Source organism: Typopeltis vanoorti, chromosome 1 (assembly GCF_054136105.1).
Source record: "Typopeltis vanoorti isolate ZY-2024b chromosome 1, IOZ_Tvanoo_1.0, whole genome shotgun sequence".
NCBI classification, from domain to species: Eukaryota; Metazoa; Arthropoda; class Arachnida; order Uropygi; family Thelyphonidae; genus Typopeltis; species Typopeltis vanoorti.
The window spans coordinates 16,532,478-16,554,205 of NC_143549.1; the positions used below are offsets into that span (position 1 = coordinate 16,532,478).

The 21,728-nt window shown below is 35.7% G+C and overlaps 1 protein-coding gene and 1 pseudogene across 3 annotated transcripts in view; one reads left to right on the forward strand and one right to left on the reverse strand.

Annotated features, from left to right (window-relative positions):
• The window catches only part of LOC150109810 (filamin A-interacting protein 1-like), a 238,930-nt gene that overhangs the window by 37,475 nt on the left and 179,727 nt on the right, over positions 1–21,728 (forward strand). The window lies entirely within an intron of this gene.
• Positions 7,384–9,117, reverse strand: LOC150109811 (exportin-1 pseudogene; annotated as a pseudogene).

The window sequence follows — 21,728 nt, forward strand, 5'->3', positions numbered from 1 at the left end:
TCCACATCACACCAAAAAACAAATGACCAGATTTGAGCACAATAGTCCAAGTGTGGTCTGATCTGTGCTTTATACAGTGGCACAACCACTCCCTTATCCCTACATGTTAGTCTACTCCTTATCATAGCAGCACTATGATGTACAGTCTTTGCAGCACTAGCAATATGTCCTCTATTTTCTTTTTATATTTTGTTTGAGTTAATACTGTGTAATAAGTTATAATAGGCATTGATCTGACAACATCTAGACTATCCCTCCTTCATGTAGATCTGTTCTCTGTCATTATCTTGAGGGATTGAAAAATTTTGTGATGGCTCAACCAGTCAGGAAAATACTCACTAGTCAGGTATCAGCCTAAATGGAGTACCATGGTCACTTAATATTATTATTAGGTTAACATCTCTCTCTGAGTTTAAGGACATACTGCCAGAGGAAACTACACCACATGACCCACTTTCTGTAACACTTAATTTGCTAGGATTATTGGCCATTGTTGTGTAATCTGTCTGCCACATGTTGAGTATTGGGCATCCATTGCGTAGTTTTGTTTATGAGTTAAGTGAAATGGTACTTTCTTGGGAGCAACAAATTATTTTGGAATGTTATTTTGCCTGTCAATTTTATGCAGATGTTGTGGAGAAATTTCATCAGAAGTATCCCAAATTTGTTATTCCTCAAAATTTGACAATTACAGGATTAATCAAACATTTTGGGGAAACTGGATCAGTTGCAGACAAATAGTGGCATGGAAGACCTCCCATTTTTACTGAGGCTAAAGTGACTGTGGTACACATGTGGCAATGTTCACACCTTCAAAGAGTTAAAAAAAACCTCTCTGCATAGACAGGTATGTCATATGGCAGTATTTGAAGAGCTACCAAATAATTAAAGCTTCGTTCATATTGTGTTCACTCAGTTCAGGAGTTGAAATCACTGGACAAGGAAAAACGTGTTATGTGCTGTAGGTGGTTTTGATCATTTGCTGAAGAAAATGGAGTTCACGAGCTGGACAATGTTTTTTTTCAGTGACAAAGCATGGCTCTATCTAAGTGGAACATCAATAGCCAGAATAAGAATTTGGTCATCAGAAAATTTTCATGTTTTCCATGAAGTGCTCTTACATTCTCTGAAAATCGGAGTATGGTGTGCAGTATCACGGCATCGCATTGTTGGACCCATTTTCTTTGAGACAGCATTGAACAGTACACTGTACCAAGACGACATCATCATCCTGTTCATGGCTCCCGTTGAGATTGAAGAATGTGATTTCTGTTTTTGGTAGGATGTTGCCACTTGTCATACATCAAATGAAACAGTGCAATTTTTGCAAGGGCGTTTTGGACAAATTGATTTCTGAAAGACTTTGGCCTTTTAAGGTTGCCAGATTTATCACCTTCAGATATCTTCTTATGGGATTACCTTAAAGGGTAAGGTGTATATAAAAAAAAAATAAAAACAATCCTCACACAATTGATAAAATGAAGATAAGCATCAGTCAATGCTTCAGAGTTGCTTCCAGTTTGGGGGGGGGGGGGGGAAATCACATGCATATGTTCAAGATTGAGGTGTCCATGTTGGACATTTGCTTTAGTAATGTTTTTAGTTTTGCCTTGGTAAAGATACAGTTGAAAGCTTTGTAGCAATTTAGTTCTATCAAGTTTGTCACTAATATTGAAAAATTGAAGTTTGTTTTATGATGTGTACGACTATATATATATATTTATCATAGTCACATGTTCTCAGACTTGGTGAATTTATAATCTTTTGTTAATGCTATGACTAATTTTTACTCTGGGTACTTACCAGTATAAATGAAATATGCTAAGAAATTATATTCTTCGTTTAATCTTGTATCCAAATGTAACAAACAAAGTTTACACCTGAAGTATTTTCAGGACAGGGCAACTCGTATCACTTGCCTTAGTATCCCATAATGCAAAGCACATATCCTTAAGGACATGCATAATGTTATGCATTATGGGAAGGGTCACTATCTAGACTGGTTTTGACTGCAATAAAGTGATGTGAAGTTATGAGCTTCTATATACTAGTTGCCCAGTCCAGAATATACTTCAGGTGCAGACTTTGATAAAGGATTAAACCAAGAATGTAATTTCCTAGCATCTTTAATTTATAGTACAACCAAGTAGAAAAACTTACATCAGATACCTACCAGTATTGAAGGAGAAATGTTAACTATATATTGGTGTATTTATCAGTCTATAAGACATGCAACTAGACATTTCATAGAAACACATGGCAGACATCATCATTTATTTATAATTTTACAATTATAAATAGGGAAACCAATCAACACAAATAAGTAGTCTGTGTACACTGAGATGGGACTTGGAGGTTGTTATGACGTGAAGGAAAACCATGCTAATTGACGGATCTCTGATGCAGAGAGTTGGGGGGGAAACGGTGAGAATATTGCTGATGTATTTCCAATATGGAGTTCGGGGTCTGTCTCTTTTTTTTTTTTTCCCCCATCTGTAGGGGCATAGAGGACTAGAACATCAGAGGGTGGATGTCTAAGTTTTGTAGCTGAGCTATTTTATTTGGTTTCTTTGAACAGTGCTGACTAGAGGATCTTGCTGGGTTTCATCTAATATAGTAGCGTTGGGAATGTGGTCTTCCCAGGAGTAATCCAGGATATTTCTTAGACAAGTAGTTCCAAAGGTATTTATAATATTGGTCGCCTGCTTTTGTTGAGATGTTCCAGGTCTGGGAGCTGTACAGAAAGATAGGCTGGCTGATGCACTTGTAAAGACGAATCTTCGTCTCCTTTGAGATAAAGCTCGACTTATTATTACAGGTATCTCTATGGAGTCAGTAGACTCATCATGGGAGACCCAAACTAGCAAAACAATATCTATCATATCTCTTTTTGAATTCATTTACAGACAAAGAACTCACAACTGAGTCAGGCAGCGAATTCCACTCATTCACCACCCTCTAGTCGAAAAACCTTGTTCTCACACCCTTGTTAACCACACTTTTCCTTAATTTCCAGGGATGACCTCTTGTTCTTCCATCACTATCACACAGCTGAAACATTTCCCTTGCATCAATCTTATAAAAACCTTTTAGTAATTTAAATGTTTCTATCATATCCCTTCTTCTCTGCCTATCAACCAACCTCTGCAATCCACAAGCTCTCAATCTATCAATATAGGGAGCATTTTTTACATCACTCACCAACCTAGTCACTCTCCTCTGAACCCACTCCACAATCTCCTCATCTCCAAGGAATCCAGGCGACCAGACCTGAGCACAGTAATCCAAATGTGGAAGTATCAGTGCTTTATAAAGGGGAATAATAACCTCTTTTTCTTTGGATGTTAGTGTGTTCCTCAATAACCACTTAATCCTATGTGTAATCTTGGACACCTTAGCAATGTGTCCCCTGAACTTCATCTCCCTATCCACCAACACCCCTAAGTCCCTAGCCTCATCAGTCTCTTGGAGCACCATTCCATCCATGTAGTACACAGCCGGTAATCTTTAAATCCCAAAATGCATAACCTTACACTTTTCCACGTTAAACTGACATCCTTTGCCCATTCTGCCAGCTTATTTAAATCATCCTGTAAACTCTCAACATCAGCTTGATTTTTTATTGCGCTACCCAACTTTGCATCATCGGCAAACAACTGAATATCTCCCCTCAAGCCATTTCCTATATCATTTCTGTACAAATTAAACAACACGACTTCCATACTTTATTAAGACTTCTGTGGAACTGCAGTGCTTTCTGTTTTCTTGTTTTAATGTCTGTTAAGGAATCTGAGATGTGTGATCCAAGGTATACAAAGTTCTCTACTTCTTTAAGGTGATCATTTTGATCTATATAGATATGCCCATCTATCTGATGTTTTAATACCTTTGTTGTTTAGGAGTTTATTTTTAGTCCAAATATTTCTGCAGTTCTCCTAAGGCTGTTTAAGTGGTTTAGGCATCTGTAATGTTGGAGTCAATAAGAACTATATCATCTGCAAAGCTCAGGTCTTCAAGGTGCATCTGTATATATGGGTCTTTGATAAGGATTCCAGATTTAACTTGCATTAATTTAAAAATATAGTCAATCACTATGATGAAGAGATATGGGGCCAGTGTCTCTCCCTGTAGGACTGCTGTGGTGATGGGAAAACTCTGTTTTGTCTCTGTTAACTAGTACTGTGGTTTGATAGCCCTGATAGCAGACATAATACTTCAAAAAAAAAAAAACTGTTTAACACATCATCATCAAATTCCTGACATGTCTCTCAATGTGTGTGTGTACAGGATATGATAGTATCACATTAAAAACTTGCATCATTATTCCTATCTACAATTTTCCTCCAAATCAATCTGTTACCTGTCAAGACTTGATCAACATTATCAAATATTATCAAATCTGATATTTCTATCTTCTAAGCCACTTTTTACTGTATCAGATTGATATTTCTATCTTAGAAGATAGAAATATCAATCTGATATTTCTATTACTATTATTATTATTATTATTATTATTACTATTACTATTATTACGGGCAACTCCAGGGAGTCATTAGACTCATCGAGGGAATCCCCAAATCATATTCATCACAACTATTTGACATTCATACAGTATCTATCATACCTCGCCTTAAACTCATTCACTGTCACAGCATCCACCACAGACTCAGGGAGCGCATTCCACTCATTCACTACTCTAAAAGTAAAGAACCCAGCTCTAACACCTTTACTAACCACACTTTTGCCCAGTTTCCATGGATGTCCCCTAGTCCTCCCACAACCAGCCCTGTTCTCAAAAATATCTTCTGAATTAATTTTATAGAAACCCTTCAGTAATTTGAATGTCTCAATCATATCTCCCCTCCTCCGCCTATCAACCAATTTTTGCAACCCACAAATCCTCAACCTGTTCTCATACGGTTCATTCCACAGACCTGCTATCATCTTGGTCACTCGCCTCTGGATCCTCTCCACCTCCTCCCCATCAAGAAGAAACCTAGGTGACCAAATCTGAACACAGTAGTCTAGATGGGTCTTATCAAGGCTCGATACAGAGGAACAATAACCTGCTTGTCTCTGCTTGTCAACGTATTCTTCAGCAACCAAGTGATTTGATGAGCTGTTTTGGTCACTTTTGCAATGTGTCCCCTAAATTTCAATTCCCTATCTACCAACACTCCTAAATCTCGTGCCTCATCAATTTCCTGGAGCAGGGTTCCACCAATGCAGTAAACTGCCGCCAATCTTTTCACCCCAAAATGCATAACCTTACATTTTGCCACATTAAACTGACATCCATTCTCCTTAGCCCAGACCTCCAATCTATCCAAATCATCCTGCAAAATTTTGACGTCATCTGCATTCACTATTGCCCTACCCAACTTCGCATCATCCGCAAACAAATGAACTGTTCCTCTCAGATCATTTCCTATATCATTTATGAACAAATTAAACAGCAGTGGTCCAAGAACAGATCCTTGTGGCACACCACTAGTCACAGGCCGTCTTGTGGACTCTACTCCCGAGTAAACCACTCTCTGATATCTCTCCGTCAACCACCCTCCTATCCATCTCACCAACCCTATGTCCATTCCCATATGCTGCAATTTACTGATTAGAATTCCATGTGGAATCCTGTCAAAGGCCTTGGCAAAGTAGAGTAGAATCACCGTAAACCCATTACCCTTATCCAGTTCAGCCGTCACTGTGTTATAATACGTGAGCAAGTTACTGAGGCATGACCTACCCTTCACAAAACCATGCTGTCCCTGATACAGTATCCCATTTTCTTCTATCCAATCTTATATTTTCCTCTTGACTATTTTCTCTAAGACCTTGACAATGATTCCTGATATGCTAATCGGTCGGTAATTTACAACAGCAGTCTTGGAACCACCTTTATGCAGTGGAACTATTTCCCCCTCTTTCCACCCGCTCGGGACTAACCCAGACCCGAGACTCAAATTAAACAAAATGGTCAAGGGTACTGACAATTCTTTAGCTGCTTCTCGTACAACACGAGCTGGTATACCATCCAATCCCACAGATGTATTGACATTGAGGTTATGCAATAGACTACTCACCTCCACTTCATTAACCACAATTCCCGTATAATCTACTGGTTTATTCGTTTCTGCAATGTCACCACCTGGATGATATACTTTTGCAAAGTGCTCACTCAGTAACTCAACTATCTCAACTGATTCAGTTACCTCCCTACCATCGGCATTCTTTAAAATCAATCTGCCATGTACATTTTTCCTTTTACTTGCTACATATCTAAAAAACTGTTTAGGATTCTCTTTAGCCTGCATGGCCAATGTTCTTTCGTAATCTTTTTTTGCTTTTCTTACCACACTCGTCACCCTTCTGGCCTGCGCTTTATACCGTTCATGTGCCTGCCGGTCACCCTTCTCCTTAAATTCCCTCCATAGTTGTTTCTTTTTTTGCAACTCAAGTTTAATGGTGTTATTCATCCATTTAACCCCTACTTGATTTATTATTCGGACTCTAGGTATACAGTCAGCCATTGCTTCATGCAAGCACTTCTTAACTACCTCCCATGCACTATCAACTTCTAGTCCTTGCAGTTGTACATGCCATGGCACTGAACCAATCAAACTCCTAAGCTTGTCATACTTTCCAGCCCGATAATTCCACATGTACCCTGTCTTAATTGAAAATTCTACACCTTTAGCCACCTCCCAAGTTAAGACCCTATGATCACTCTCACCGATTGGTGGCAATGTGGTCATATTTGTTACAGCCAAATCCTCAGATGTAATTACTAGGTCAAGCACTCTCTGACCCCTAGTATTTTCCATTACATGCTGTCGCAGATAGTTATCCCTTAATAACCGCATAAAATCCAGTTCCTTCCTCCCGTGTGTCCTCTCCTCACTCCAATCAATGCGACCATAGTTGAAATCTCCCATAATAATCACCCTCCTTCCACCCATTTCTTCTATTTGCTTGTGCATACTGTCACCACCATCTTTTCCATCACCTGGTCTATAGCAGCACCCAATTGTATATTTAGTTCTGCTAGCCACAATCTCACACCAAATGGCCTCAAATGTGCTCTTTTCTCTATCCTGCAATTCAACTTCTATTCTCCTTGGCTGGAGCTCATCAGCTATCATCAACAATACTCCTCCCCCCATTTTATTCTCTCTGTCATTCCTGAACACACTATACCCATCACATTCAATCCCACTAGTTATATCATCTACAGTCAGCCATGTTTCACTAATACCTATAACCTGTGGTCTGGAAGTGCCAACCATGGCCAAAAACTCTTCCTTCTTGTTCCTAATACTCCTAGTATTAGTGTACATGAATTTAAGACCCCCATTAGCCCCAACCCTACCTTAAAAATTTTTTTTACATTACTTCTCCAACTTGAACCTGTACAAAATGCCGCCTACATTTCTGTGCTATTTTAATAAATGTATCGCAAGCCATATCTTGAACACCATCATGTGTTTCATGCATAAATTCAAATAACTTATTAACAACAGTTTTTAGAAACTTCCAATGAGCCCTCAAAAACCTTGGATACTGACCAACAACATACATGATATTTGATGCTATAATAGCTTTGTTGTCCTTTCCACGCTTCTGTTCACATAATCCCAAGAGATCCTTAATTACAGTGACTAGAAATCTTTTTTCATCTTCTTCATGCATAGCACCACTAATTGAACCAATTGCCCAGCATAATGTATTTAGATTTTTCCAGGACCATTCTGTTCCGTTAACTTGATTGTGTAATTTTTCAGTCATAATTCTCTCAGTATCCACATAATCCAAATGAGTAAGATATACTAATGTTTCTCTCATATTTTTATACAACTGAATTGAATCTGTGTCCTTCATAAATTCCCTAACAACTTCCCCCTGTTCATTTTCAACAATTAAAACTTCTTCTGGCTTAGCCATGCGGCCAATCATAATGTATCTGAGCTTGGTCAAAACTGGTTGATAAAGCTGTCTTCTTAAAGGAACTACAGAATTAGGACCTCTTGGTGGAATCAGACAAGTCGGAACACTACTAAAAGGACTCTCTCTATAGAGTTCAGCTGCCAATGCATTCCAATATTCCAAGCAAATTTTAAAAATTTCTACTTCTTCTACTTCTGATATAAGAAGCAAATAATGTAGCGCAGCAAGCAAGTTTTCATGTAATTCTGACCTTTTCTCAATAAGATTTCCATGCTCTTTCAGAAACGTACAAAGGAAAAGACTTAAATTCTGAATAAATTTTTGTTCCTCATCTTGGCCTACTGAATATGCATCTTTGATATTGGTTGTAGGTGGCAGCATCTGTTCAAGTTGAGCCATAGTCTGAGTGAACAGTAACACAAACATTTCATCATAATGGGAAGCATTTACTCCAGCTATTTCAGTTAGACATTTCAATGTCACATTTCTGAACATTGGAACATTCAGGAATTTGTATATTAATGTGCTAATCAATTTAGTTTCAAAGATATACCCTAAAGGAATCCAATTCAAAGACCTTAAGAGGGTTTCTAATGTTGCATGGACAAGGAGAGCATTTTGAGAGTTTTCCATGACAAACTGGCAGAGCTGGAAGATCTGAGAAAATTCATTACACATAGTATCCTTTAGGTGTTTTGCTTTGGCTTGTGTCATCTGACCACTTGAAAAATCAAATACTTCTTCACTCAATAATTTTAGGATATTCATATTATTTTGACAAAGGCTTTCATTTGTTTTACTTGCACCAACAATGTCACTAATAAAGCTAGGCCAGTTTTTTGGCCACTCTCTCTTTAATATCTGTACAAGTATCATGTTTAATTTATTTAAGTATATTTTTTCCCTTTCCAGACTTTCTGGATCCGATGATGTCTTAATTATTAAACCCACTATGTACTTCTTAATACCTTCACACTGATTCCTGGGTAGTACTTTCCATCTTGTTTTAATAACATTTTCAAGTATCTGCAAGGCATAATATTTTGTCTGTTGATTTTTAGAAAATTCTAAAATTGTATCAACTCGAGTCCAGGCATCAGGATGTTCTTTAAGGGTTGTTAACACTTCTTGTGCAATCCTTTGCTGAGGTCCCTCTCCTGTATACATACAATTGACTACATTGTCATCATCATCAAATTCCTGCCATGTACCCTCAAGGGGTGTACAGGATATGACAGTACTACATCAAAAAATTACATCATTACTAACTTCCTATCTACAATTTTCCTCCAAATCAGTCTGTTACTTGTCAAGACTCCAACATTATCAGATCTTATATTTCTATCGTCTAAGGCACTTTGTACCGTATCAATCCACCTATATCTTGGTCTTCCTCTGGGTCGTTTTCCTGCCAACCTGGCAGAGAACACTTGTTTTGCTAATCTTTCCTCTCCCATTCTATTTAAGTGACCATACCATCTGAGATTAGCTCTGCTAACGCATTCCTGGATGCTGACAATGTCAAGTTCTTTCCTAATATCCTCATTTTTAATATGATATTGCCATTGACGCCATCTGTTCACGCCTCTAATCTTTCTCAGGACTCTCATATCTGCGGTCTCTAGTCTTTGGTCAAGTGTTTTACTTCTGACCCAGCTCTCAGATCCATAAGTTAAAATTGGTTTGAACACAGTCTTGTATACAGCTAATTTAGTGTTCCGACTAATTTCTTTCTTATTCCACATGAATTTATTCAATTGACTTCCCACGATACCAGCTTTGCTGATTCTGTTGTCTATTTCTATATTTAGTTTACCATCTTCAGTAAAAATTGTGCCTAAGTAGCTGAAATGTTTTACTTGTTCCACAGGTTCTCCATTCACAACACAGTTGACATTTTCAATGATTCTGCCTATTTTCATTGTCTTTGTCTTTTTATTGCTGACCTTCATACCATATCTATTACAACAGCTATTCAATTTAGTCAGAGAATCTTGCAGACTTGTAGCAGATTTATTTAGAAGTATAACATCATCCGCATAAAGCAAAGAGCTGACATTAACATCTCCAATTTTGATATCAGGTTTAATACCACATTCCTTCATAATGTGATCCATATAGATAATGAATAACAGAGGGGATAATGTACATCCTTGTCTCACACCAGATTTAACATTAAACCATCTTCCTGTACTTCCTTCAATTCTAACTGCTGACTCACAACTCAAATAAAGACTAAGTATTGCTTGATATAATGCCCCATTGACACCATATAACTGCAGCGTTTTGAATAGCTTCTCTCTTGGCACCTTGTCATATGCCTTTTCCAAATCGACAAAACTTAAATACAGATCTATGTTATATTCCCATGCTTTCTCGACTATTTGTCGTAAAGTGAAGATCTGATCCTGACAGCCTCTATTTGGCCTGAATCCAGCTTGTTCTTCACCAAGCTTTTCTTCCACAATTCTTCTCAACCATTTCTCAAGTATACTTGCATAGATCTTGCCAGGAACACTCAGTAGGGAAATACCTCTGTAATTCTCACATTCAGTTTTATTTCCCTTTTTATATATGGGTACTATGAGAGCTCTACTCCAATCATCGGGAATTTGTCCCTCTGTCCAGGCTTTCTGAACTATGCAGTGCAGCCACTAAAACACTGAACTGCAGCCACAGTTCAGTGTTTTTTATCACTGTGCTGTCATCACTGCTTGTTTCATTTAGCAGTTTTTCAAAGTAATTACTCCATACTTTAAGGATATCTTTTTCTCCTGTTTTCATTTCACCTTTATCATCTCTAATTCCTTTTACAGCACTCTTTCCTCCATTCCTAAGCTTCTTCAACAACCTCCAGAATATTTTGCCACCTTCTTGATATTTATTTTCTATATTCTTGCCAAAGTCCTCCCATGACTTTTGTTTAGCTAGTTTTACACACTGTTTAGCTTTCTTACATTTGTCTCTGTATTCTGTAAGAGTAAAAGCTGACTTATTTGCCAGGAACTTTTGATATGCTTTCTTCTTTTCCTTCACTGCCTCTTTAACTTCCTGTGTCCACCAGGGAGTTCTGATTTTTTTATCTTTGCACACAACCTCACCACATGCCTCTCTGGCAGAATCAATCAATGTTTCCTTCAGAGTTTGCCACTGAATCTCCAAGGTTTGATTCCTGTTCTCAAACTCTTTCATTTTCTTTTCAATAATATTTCTGTATTTTAGTCTACAGTTTACATCTGAGAGCTGCTCAACTTTTATTCGCTTTAAAACTTTCTTACATGTTATTCTTTTCTACATTGTCTAATAGGTTAATATCAACTTTTTGATTGAAATCCAAAAGTCGTGCTGCCTGATCAGCCAAAGTTGCCATATTCCCATTTACTGGGCCACCAAATGTTACAAGCTGCTTCATCCCATCCACTCTCACAGATGTCATACAGCCCTAACTCAAAATGTTCAGCAGCCACCTTGTTATTACGTGAACCAATTTACAAGATATGGACGAATCATCCCCAACTATATTACTCTCTGGTTTTAACATGCATAAAGTAGTGTTCCACGTAACAGGTAAACCATTTTCTTACAGTTCTTGGAAAAATAGGCAACTTCTATATATCTAATACAAGAATCTTCTAAGCCACTTTTCCTCTGTATCAGTCCACCTTTATCTTGGTCTTCTTCTGGGTCTGTTTCCTGCCAACCTGGCAGAGAACAATTGTTTTGTTAATCTTTCCTCTGCTATTTTAAGTGACCATACCACCTGAGATTAGCTCTGCTAACACATTCCTGGATGCTAACAATGTCAACTTCTTTCCTAATATCTTCATTTTTGATATGATATTGCCATTGATGCCATCTGTTCATGCCTCTAATCTTTCTCAGGACTCATATCTGTGGTCTTTGGTCAAGTGTTTTATTTCTAACCCAGCTCTCAGATCCATAAGTTAAAATTGATTTGAACATTGTCTTGTACACAGCTTATTTAATGTGTTGATTAATTTCTCTCTTATTCCATATAAATTTATTCAGTTGACTTCCTACCACACCAACTTTGTTGATTCCGTTGTTTATTTCCATATTTAAATTGCCATCTTCACTAAAAATTGTGCCTAAGTAAAACAAGTAACAACCTATTGAACAAGTAAAACTAATGTTTTACTTGTTCTATAGGTTCTCCATTCGTAATGCAGTTAATATTTTCAATGCTTCTGTCTATTTTCATTGTCTTTGTCTTGTTATTGCTGACCTTCATACCATATCTATGACAACAGTTATTCAATTTAGTTAGGGAATCTTGCTGACTTGTGGCAGATTTATTTAGAAGTATAACATCATCCACATAAAGCAAAGAGTTGATTAACATCTCGAATTTTGATATCAGGTTTTTACCACTTTCGTTCATAATGTGGTTCATATAGATCAGTGGTGTTCAACCTTTTTTACTATGCGAGCTACTTTTCTATAAAAAGTTATTCTGCAATCTACTCTCTTATATAGATCGCATTCCCCCAACCTGATATCTGATTACACACAAATAAACAACTAAACAAAATACACAACTAAAAACTTTATTTGTGTATTAAAAATTTTATTTATTACTTTTAATTATTTTAATACAACAAATATTTTAATACAACAAAAAAAAAATATATTGGAATAAAATATTTATTTCTCTATTTTGGAAAACCAAAGTTAGAAAAAACAACAGATTGATTACAAACTCAAGTTACAGGAAATACTGGTTGATTTAAAAAAAAAAAAAGTTATTGAAAGTTTATTTTTCACTTGGTTAGAGTATAATAAATTTAAACGTGTGGACAGACTTATGTGTTCGTCGAACATGTTGTTTATTATTTTAACGGTATAATAGAACACAGAAACTAAGTAAATAATTAATTTATTGACTTGATGCTGATATTTCGCTGGTATTATAACCAGCATCTTCAGAGCACAAAAACACTGTTTGTCACAATACGCGAGACTAAAACAACATGATGTACTTTCAGATAGAGGGTGCCAAAATCAGGACTCTAGTCTTTGTGTTGCGGCTACAATTTTGGTTAAGTACATCATGTTGTTTTAGTCTCGCGTATTGTGACAAACAGTGTTTTTGTGCTCTGAAGATGCTGGTTATAATACCAGCGAAATATCAGCATCAAGTCAATAAATTAATTATTTACTTAGTTTCTGTGTTCTATTATACCGTTAAAATAATAAACAACATATAATAAATTTAGTTTAATCCTTTATCCAAGTGTGAGCAAACAAAGTTTGCGCCTGAAAGTATCTTCAGGACTGGGGTAAAGTGGTACAACACCAGGGCACTCCTTGCAAAGGTGGAGCAAGAAACCAACACTCCTATCTCAGTATCTCCCATAATGCAAAACACATTTCCTTGCGGATATGTCTAATGTTATGCATTAAGGGAAGGGCCACAACCCAGACTAGCTTCGACCTTTATTGAGGTCTCTTCAGTGGGAGCCAGTCCCAAGTGGAGATACCAGGCAGAAGCATTAGCAGGTCATCTCTACCTATAGGAGTTGTCAAATCTCCTTTTTCATCAAGAAAATTTTTTATATCATTAATTAATACAAGAAATCTTTCTAAAAATTGACTTCTGCTGACCCAGCGAACATTATTGTACAACAAAAAAAAAAAAAAAAAAAAAAGAAGAAGTTAATGCGAAACTTGGCATTTTTTGGACCTTGCAATATTTTCATAGTCAAGTTGATGTGAAGAAGTGGCCAATCGCAGACAATCATCCAAATGATCATTTGTAATTTGGTTTCTTAATTGATTTTTTATGACGGTCATATTTGAAAAAGCAGATTCTGACAAGTATATTGATCTGAAACACGACAGAATTTTTTGTGCAATATCAGTTAATATTGGGAATTTTTCATGTGCATACTTCCAAATGATTTCATTGTTTATTGATTTTAAATGTAAACTGTACTGAATGTTTATTATCTCAAGTTCTACTTCAGCTTGGTTTATATCAAACAGCCCACTAATTTTATTTGAAATTTCTGTGATGTTCAAGTTTTCTTGAAATGGATTATTGATAAAAGGTACAATCGTTTCAGTTTTATTAATCTTTAAATCTGAATTTATTTCTTCTTGAACTAATTCTATTTCATGAATAAATTCTTTTAAATCATAGCTAAGCATTTCCTGATTTTGTTCAAAAAATTTTAATAAATATGGGAGATGTCTAAATTCACGGTCATTTATATTTTTCTTTAATAAAAGTAAGTATTGTTGGAAAGTTTTTATTGAACTTAACATGTCAATTAAATTTTTATCTCTACCTTGCAACTCTAAATTTAAATTGCTTAATTTCGTACAGAAATCTACTAAAAAGGATAAGTGTAACAACCATCTGTTATCACTCAATTGTGGATAAATATCTCCTTTTTCATCAAGAAAATTTTTTTATTTCGTTAATTAATACAAGAAATCTTTCTAAAAATTGACTTCTGCTGAGCCAGCGAACATTATTGTACAACAGAAGTTCCCTATCATCATCTGCCTGTAATTTAAATAACCGCTGTTGCAGGGCTTTTCCTCGAACAGAATTTACAATTTTAAATGTAATATCCAAAACATCTTTTATGTTTAATCTTTTACTACACAGTACTTGGTGAATAATACAGTGGTATGTTAAAAAATCTGGATATTTGTCATCGTTTTTACATAATGAAATGAAGTCTGATTTATTACCTATCATTGCATTTTTAAAAAGTTTAAAAAGTTTAAACAAGTTTAAAAAGCAGAAGTTTGTATTGTTTCACCAATTCATCAAATGCCGAAAAAATGTCTTCTTCCCTAGTCTTTCCCAATAATGGTATAATTTTCAAAAGTTCTTTAGTTGAATAATCTTGAAATACCATGCGAATAAATACCATTAACTGAGCAATATCAGTGAAGTCGTTTGATTCATCAAATTGTAATGAAAATGCAACACACTGGTGAATATCTAACATTAACCTGGCCTGGAAACTTTTCTCCAGCAAATGGAACTCTTCCTTTCGGCAGTTTGAAACCTTGCCTGCAGCCTAGAAATAGTCTCTCTCTAGTGACGTCTCGAACAGAGAAGCTCCTTTCTGGAAGCGGGAAACTCCTCTCTCAAGCAACGTGTATCCAGGCAGTCTCTCTGACGGCGACTCTGGACTGGGCAGTCTCCTCTCTGACAGCAATTCTGGAGCCGGGGCCCCTTCTGTTTGCTTCAGTCCCTTTTTATTAGACCTCCCCAAAGAATCGGTATGAGTCTTTCATCTTAAGTTTCAAGTTCGGCACACCTTTTGTTCTCCTCTGCTTTCTTTAGATTGTAAGTTTCCGGCCATTGGAAAGTTGTTTGAACTCTTTCTGACTGAATTTGGAGATGTTTATACTTAGAGCCTGCAAGCCTTTCTCATACATACAAGTTTCAATAACAATCTTTCTAATTCACCATGTACAGCTTCGGTGACAAAAACATTGAATTTGTTTTTAACACTGTAACATATTCTTATTAAAGCAGTATATACAGTTAGCTTCAAAAGAGTTATTTACAAAAACATCTAATACAAACTATACCAAGACAAACAAAGTTTATTTTTTTACAATATTCACATGGGACTTAACCTAAGTAAAAAATCGATGTAATGTGCTTCGGAATAATTAATATTTAAGCTTCAGTCGTGTTTTTACACTTTGCTTATAATCATATTTCACTCAGCTCGCTGTTTGACTTCCACTGATCCAAATTAATTCATTTAACCGGACTTATAAGAAAATTACTGATTTGACAATTTTAACGAAAAATAAATAAACAATAGCAATACACTTAAAGCGAATTAAAAATAATACAAAATAATGATAAATAAAATCTTATGTTTTCAGTTCCTCCTTAAATTTGTAAGTAAGGAGGAATACACAAGAGGTCGATCGCAATCGACAGGTTGAACACCCCTGATATAGATAATGAATAACAGAGGGCATATTGTACATCCTTGTATGACACCAGATTTAACATTAAACCATCTTCCTATGCTTCCTTCAGTTCTAACTGCTGACCTACAACACAAATAAAGACTAAGTATTGTTTGATATAATGTCCCATTGACACCATACAGCTGTAGTGTTTTGAATAGCTTCTCCCTTGGCACCTTGTCATATGCCTTTTCCAGATCTCCAAAATGCAAATCTTTGTTATATTCCCATGATTTCTCAACTGTTTGTTGTAAAGTGAAAATCTGATCCTACAGCCTCTATTTGGCTAAATTCAGCTTGTTCTTCACGAAGCTTTCCACAATAATTCTCAACCATTTTTCAAGTATACTTGCATAAATCTTACCAGAAACACTCAGTAGAGAAATACCTCTATAATACTCACATTGTATTATTTACCTTTTTATATATGGGTACTATGAGAGCTTTACTCCAATCATCTAGAATTCATCCCTCTGTTCAGGCCTTTTGAACTATGCAGTTCAGAACACTGTAAGACTTTTATATCTCCTTACTTGAGCATTTCTGGTCGAATATCATCTACTCTATTTCCTTTCCACATTTCAGGCTTTTGATGGCTTTTTCTACTTCAAGTATGGATATATATTCCTGATTGTATGACTGGTCAGTATTTTTTTACCAATGTGCTGTCATTGCTTGTTTCATTTAGCAATTTTTCGAAGAAATTATTCTATACATCAAGGATATCTCGTTCACCAGTTTTCATGTCACCTTTATCATCTCTAATTCCTTTTACAGCACTCTTTCCTCCATTTCTGGGCTTTTTTCAACGACCTCTGGAATATTTTGCCACCTTCCTGATATTTATTTGCTGCGTTTTTTTGTCAAAGTCTTCTGATGACTTTTGTTTATTTAGTTTTACACAGAGTTTAGCTTTATTACATTTGTCTCTGTATTTGTTAAGAGCACAAGCTGACTTATTTGCCAGGAACTTTTGATATGCTTTCTTCTTTTCCTTCACTGCCTCTTTAACTTCCTGTGTCCACCATGAAGGTCTGATTTTTCTATCCTTGCAGACAACCTCACCACATGCCTCTCTGGCTGAATCAGTCAGTGTTTTCTTCAGGATTTGCCTCTGAATTGCCAAGATTTGGCTGTTGTTCTTAAATTTTTTATTTTTTTCTTGAATAATGTTTGTGTATTTTAGTCTACAGTTCATATCTGAGAGAGCTGCTCAACTTTTATTTGTTTTAGAAGTTTCTTAAATGTTCTTCTTTTCAGTATGAAATTTAATTTTATCCTTCTCAAGACTAAATGGTGATCACTTCCAATTTCAAATCCTCTGTACACTCTAGTGTGTCCTGTACCAGGGAGAAAACATCATTATTAACAATAACATAGTCAATGAGACTTCTTACATTTGTAATTCTTATTCCTTGCCTCCCCTCTCCATGTGATTTTTTGCACATTTTTATGTTGGAACATTGTGTTAGTAATAACTTCTCATGTCTTGAGTAGAAATCCAACAGGTATTTGTCATTTAAGACATTTATGCCATTTAAGACAGTTTAAGACATGTATGGAAATTCTTATATATTCCATGTACTGTAACACAAAATTCATTCTTGGGGGAGTGGAGCACAAGAATTGGTTACAACATTCAAAATATGAACACAAGATTGAATCAATTAGCACGAGCATACTTCCATGTGTCTCACTTGCAGCTGAGTAAGCAACAAGAGGAGAAAACACTCTTTAAGTTCTGATGATACCAGGTACAGTTGTTTAATTCAAAATTAATTTTAAAAAATATGAAATATAAAAAATTATGAACAATATGGCAATTACTTCCCAAAACTTCAAGATATAGGGTTTCACTTGTTTCAAGAAATAGTTGATCAAATTTAAGTCTGCTGTAGTGGAACATCTTTGTCTGATCTCAGTGAACCCTTTTTCAGGAACGTGAGAAGCCAAGCATGACCTGGGTCCTTCTGATTCTAGAAAATTTATATAATCTTGATGTTCTTGGATTCTGATCTTAGTAGAATGACCAGGCTGCCCAAGATAGCAAAGTCTGCATGAATAGGGTGCTCTGCAAATACAACCTATACACTACTTTTACACCAGCATAAAAGTTATCTTATTTCTTTTTAACATCTACTAAAGGTAAATTGTTTCCACTATCCTCAACTGGTGTTTATCAACTACCCTGTTTATGCTGACTGCTATTTTGTGCAGACTGGCAATTCTATTAAGATCAGAATCCAGAAACATTAGACAAAAAGTGATATTATTATTAAGAGAGACCTCCAAGGAGTTAGACTCATCAAGGGAGGCCACATACTACACACACCAGCTATCATACTTATTCTTGAATTTGTTCACACTGCTTGCACATCCAATGGCAATCATTCCAATCACGCACCACCCTCTGAGAGAAAAATCTCTTCTTTGTCTTCCCTGAACAATACTAAACTCAATCCTTGTAACTGCATCAGCTGCTGTTAGACAATCGCACTAATGCTTATAACTTTTGGCGAGGTTGCACTAACCAATGCCAAAAACTCCTCCTCTTATTCCTGACACTTCTGGCATTAGTATATAGAAATTACAACATCCCTTTAGTTCCCCACCCACCTTTACTTTCTGAATTGACCACCCTATTCAATATTTTTGCTTGAGAATCTAGATTGGTCATTCTCACACTCACTTGCTTCCACCCTAATTGCTTAAGTTTATCTGAATTTGCACTTCAGCATGCTTGGTGAACAAATCTCTCTCTCTCTCTCCAGACACCTAACATCAAAACCATTCAGATGCAATTAAATTAAAAATGCCAAGAAAATCATATTATTGGTTTCAACCTTTATCCAAGTGTAAGCAAACAAAGTTTGCATGTAAAGTAACTTCACGACTGAGTTACTTGTATATAGAAGCTAATGACTTCACATCAATTGCCTTAGTATTATATAATGCAATGTACATATCCTTATAGATATGTATAATGCTATGCATTATGGAAGGGCTACTACCCAGACAGGTTTCAACCTTCATTGGGGTCTCATGGGTGGGAACCAGACCCAGAAGTGTCTGGGTAGTGGCCCTTTCCATAATGCACATATCCTTATGGACCATGTATAATGATGTCCGTAAGGATATGTGCATTGCATTATGGGATACTGAGGCAATTGATGTCATTAGTCTCTATATACAAGTAGCCCAGTCATGAAGTTACTTCATGTGCAAACTTTGCTTGCTGACACTTGGATAAAGGATGAAACCAAGAATATAATTTCTGGGCATCTTTAATTTATCATCATCATCAAATTCCTGCCATGTACCCTCAAGGGGTGTACAGGATATGATAGTACTACATGAAAAAAATTACATCATTACTAACTTCCTATCTACAATTTTCCTCCAAATCAGTCTGTTACTTGTCAAGACTCCAACATTATCAGATCTTATATTTCTATCATCTAAGACACTTTGTACCAAATCAATCCACCTATATCTTGGTCTTCCTCTAGGTCGTTTTCCTGCCAACCTGGCAGAGAACACGTGTTTTGCTAATCTTTCTTCGCCCATTCTGTTTAACTTTATCTTTAATTTATAAAGTTTTAAAATTTGAAAATTGTTTAATTTATAAAACCAAGTGAAAAAACTTTCAACAAATATTTCTTCTTTCTTTAGTACAACTATTTTGAGAGAAATTTGTCAGGTCAGGTGGATTAAATCTCTGCATTTCTTTCTATTCTTCCAAATTCTTCCTTCCTGAATGCTGCCAGTTCAGGTTTCTCTTTTATAGATCTTCTCTTATCTGGTCTCTTTCCCTTAAATTTCATTCCATACATTCTTGTTAGATGTTTAATTTTTGAACTTTTTCTGAATTATTTTTAATTATTCTGAATTTGAATCTCTTAATAATTATGAACTCTCAGTAAAGTGAGAGTTCATAAACATTTCAATACCTTTTTAGCGCTAAATTATTTCTAATTTTGTTTCCTTTTTTTTCTCCCCTTAAAATTCTTTATTTCTATTGCTTGTATTCTGTTCATGTCTCTGCTGCATCAGTCAAAATGAGGCCCAAAAATAACTTTTGTTAATCAAAAGCTTGCATTTTAGTGAGACCTCACTGTCCCAAAACTAGACTAACTACACTGTTAAAAAATAGTTTGACCTAGTGAAATTCTTTTCATTATCTCCTGGTCTGAACTTCCATCTAGAAAGTGTACTTCCCAGATATTTGAAGTTTTCGTTACTCTTCAAATCCTTCCCATTGAATTTAACACCCTTAATGTTTGCATTTCCACTACAATTTAAAACCATTTTCTCATTCTTCCTACTGTTCTGTGTCACACTATTCCATTTGACCAGTTTCTTTTGTAGTGCCTCTTTTGAATGTGCCTAAATCACCACATCTGCAAACATTGCTGTTTCTCCTTTTTGGTCATTAACCATATATAGGACACTTCATCACCACAATGAACAGCAATGGAGATAACACACTTCTGTCACACTTCATTTTTAAGAGTAAACCACTCCAAACTACCAAATTTAGTCTTCACATCTCTTAGAGTTTAACATACATATTGTTTATCATGACTATTTCTTCTTTTTCTATGCCTGTCTTTTCCAAACTTTACCAAACTTTTTCCTGTTGAACCCCAATCAAGAAATGCCATAAACAGGCTTTTTCCATCCAAATTCCCACTGTCTTTCCATCATTTCTATTTCTCTTACAGCAAAAATCAATCAGGAGTTGATAGCCCTTTTCTAAAAAACCAAACTGCCTTTCTCTTAGCCCTATCTATTTTTTATCTCTTATTCTCATTGCCTTATCCTGTCATAAATTTTTGCACAGTGACACAACGTTTTTTTTCTCTATAATTACTATACTCCCTTCTTGAACGTCCTTTATATATTGGAACAATAATTCCCTTGGTCCAATCATCAGTTATCATCTTTCTCCTGATCAGTGATGCCACATAACCATCTCAACACTGTACTACCAGAAACTCTGTTTAGTTCAACAGACAAACTGTCTATTCCAGGAGATTTCCATTCTTCCTTTGTTTCAACCTCTGCCAGACTTATTCCTTTATCTCTCTCATCAGCATATTTATTTCACTGTGCCATTGCCATATCATCTTAATCTCTCTTTCACTAGTCACAAAATTTCCATCCCAATTTATTAAAAATCCTGGCTCCCCATTTCTTTTTCTATTCTTCAGAAGTCCATATAACATTTTTTTTTTGTTCCTATGAACATCTTCCAACTTATGTATAAATTCACCCCAGCTTTTCATATTTTACTCTTTAAAGATTTCTTTTTTTTTACATAGATCTTTCTCTGATTATAAACAAGTCATAATCATAATTTGATTATTCTTTGATCTATTTGACATAAACTTTTGAAAAGCTTTATTTTTTAATTTGACTACTTCTTTAACTCTCTCATTTCACCACCATGTTTATTTTCCTTTTCTGCATCCACCCGTTCTTCCACACACTGCTTCTGCTGTTCCTATCATTACATCCTGAAATTTTTCCTTATTCCTCATCTACATTATCTGTAATTAACTCATGGGTCTTGGATCTAATCTTAGACTCAGATCTCAGATTCTTGCCTTTACTTCAGATTATTTTCTTTACTTTCAATATCCATAGCTTCATCTTTCTGTTGTAATTTTCTTGCCATATTTTTATCTTTCATTTACACCTTAAGTGGTTATAAGATGCATGCGATCTCCATCTAAAGCAAAACTTTGAGTCCATGACTTCCTTGCTTCATTCTTTATCAAAGATAAAATAATCTATTACTGATTTTT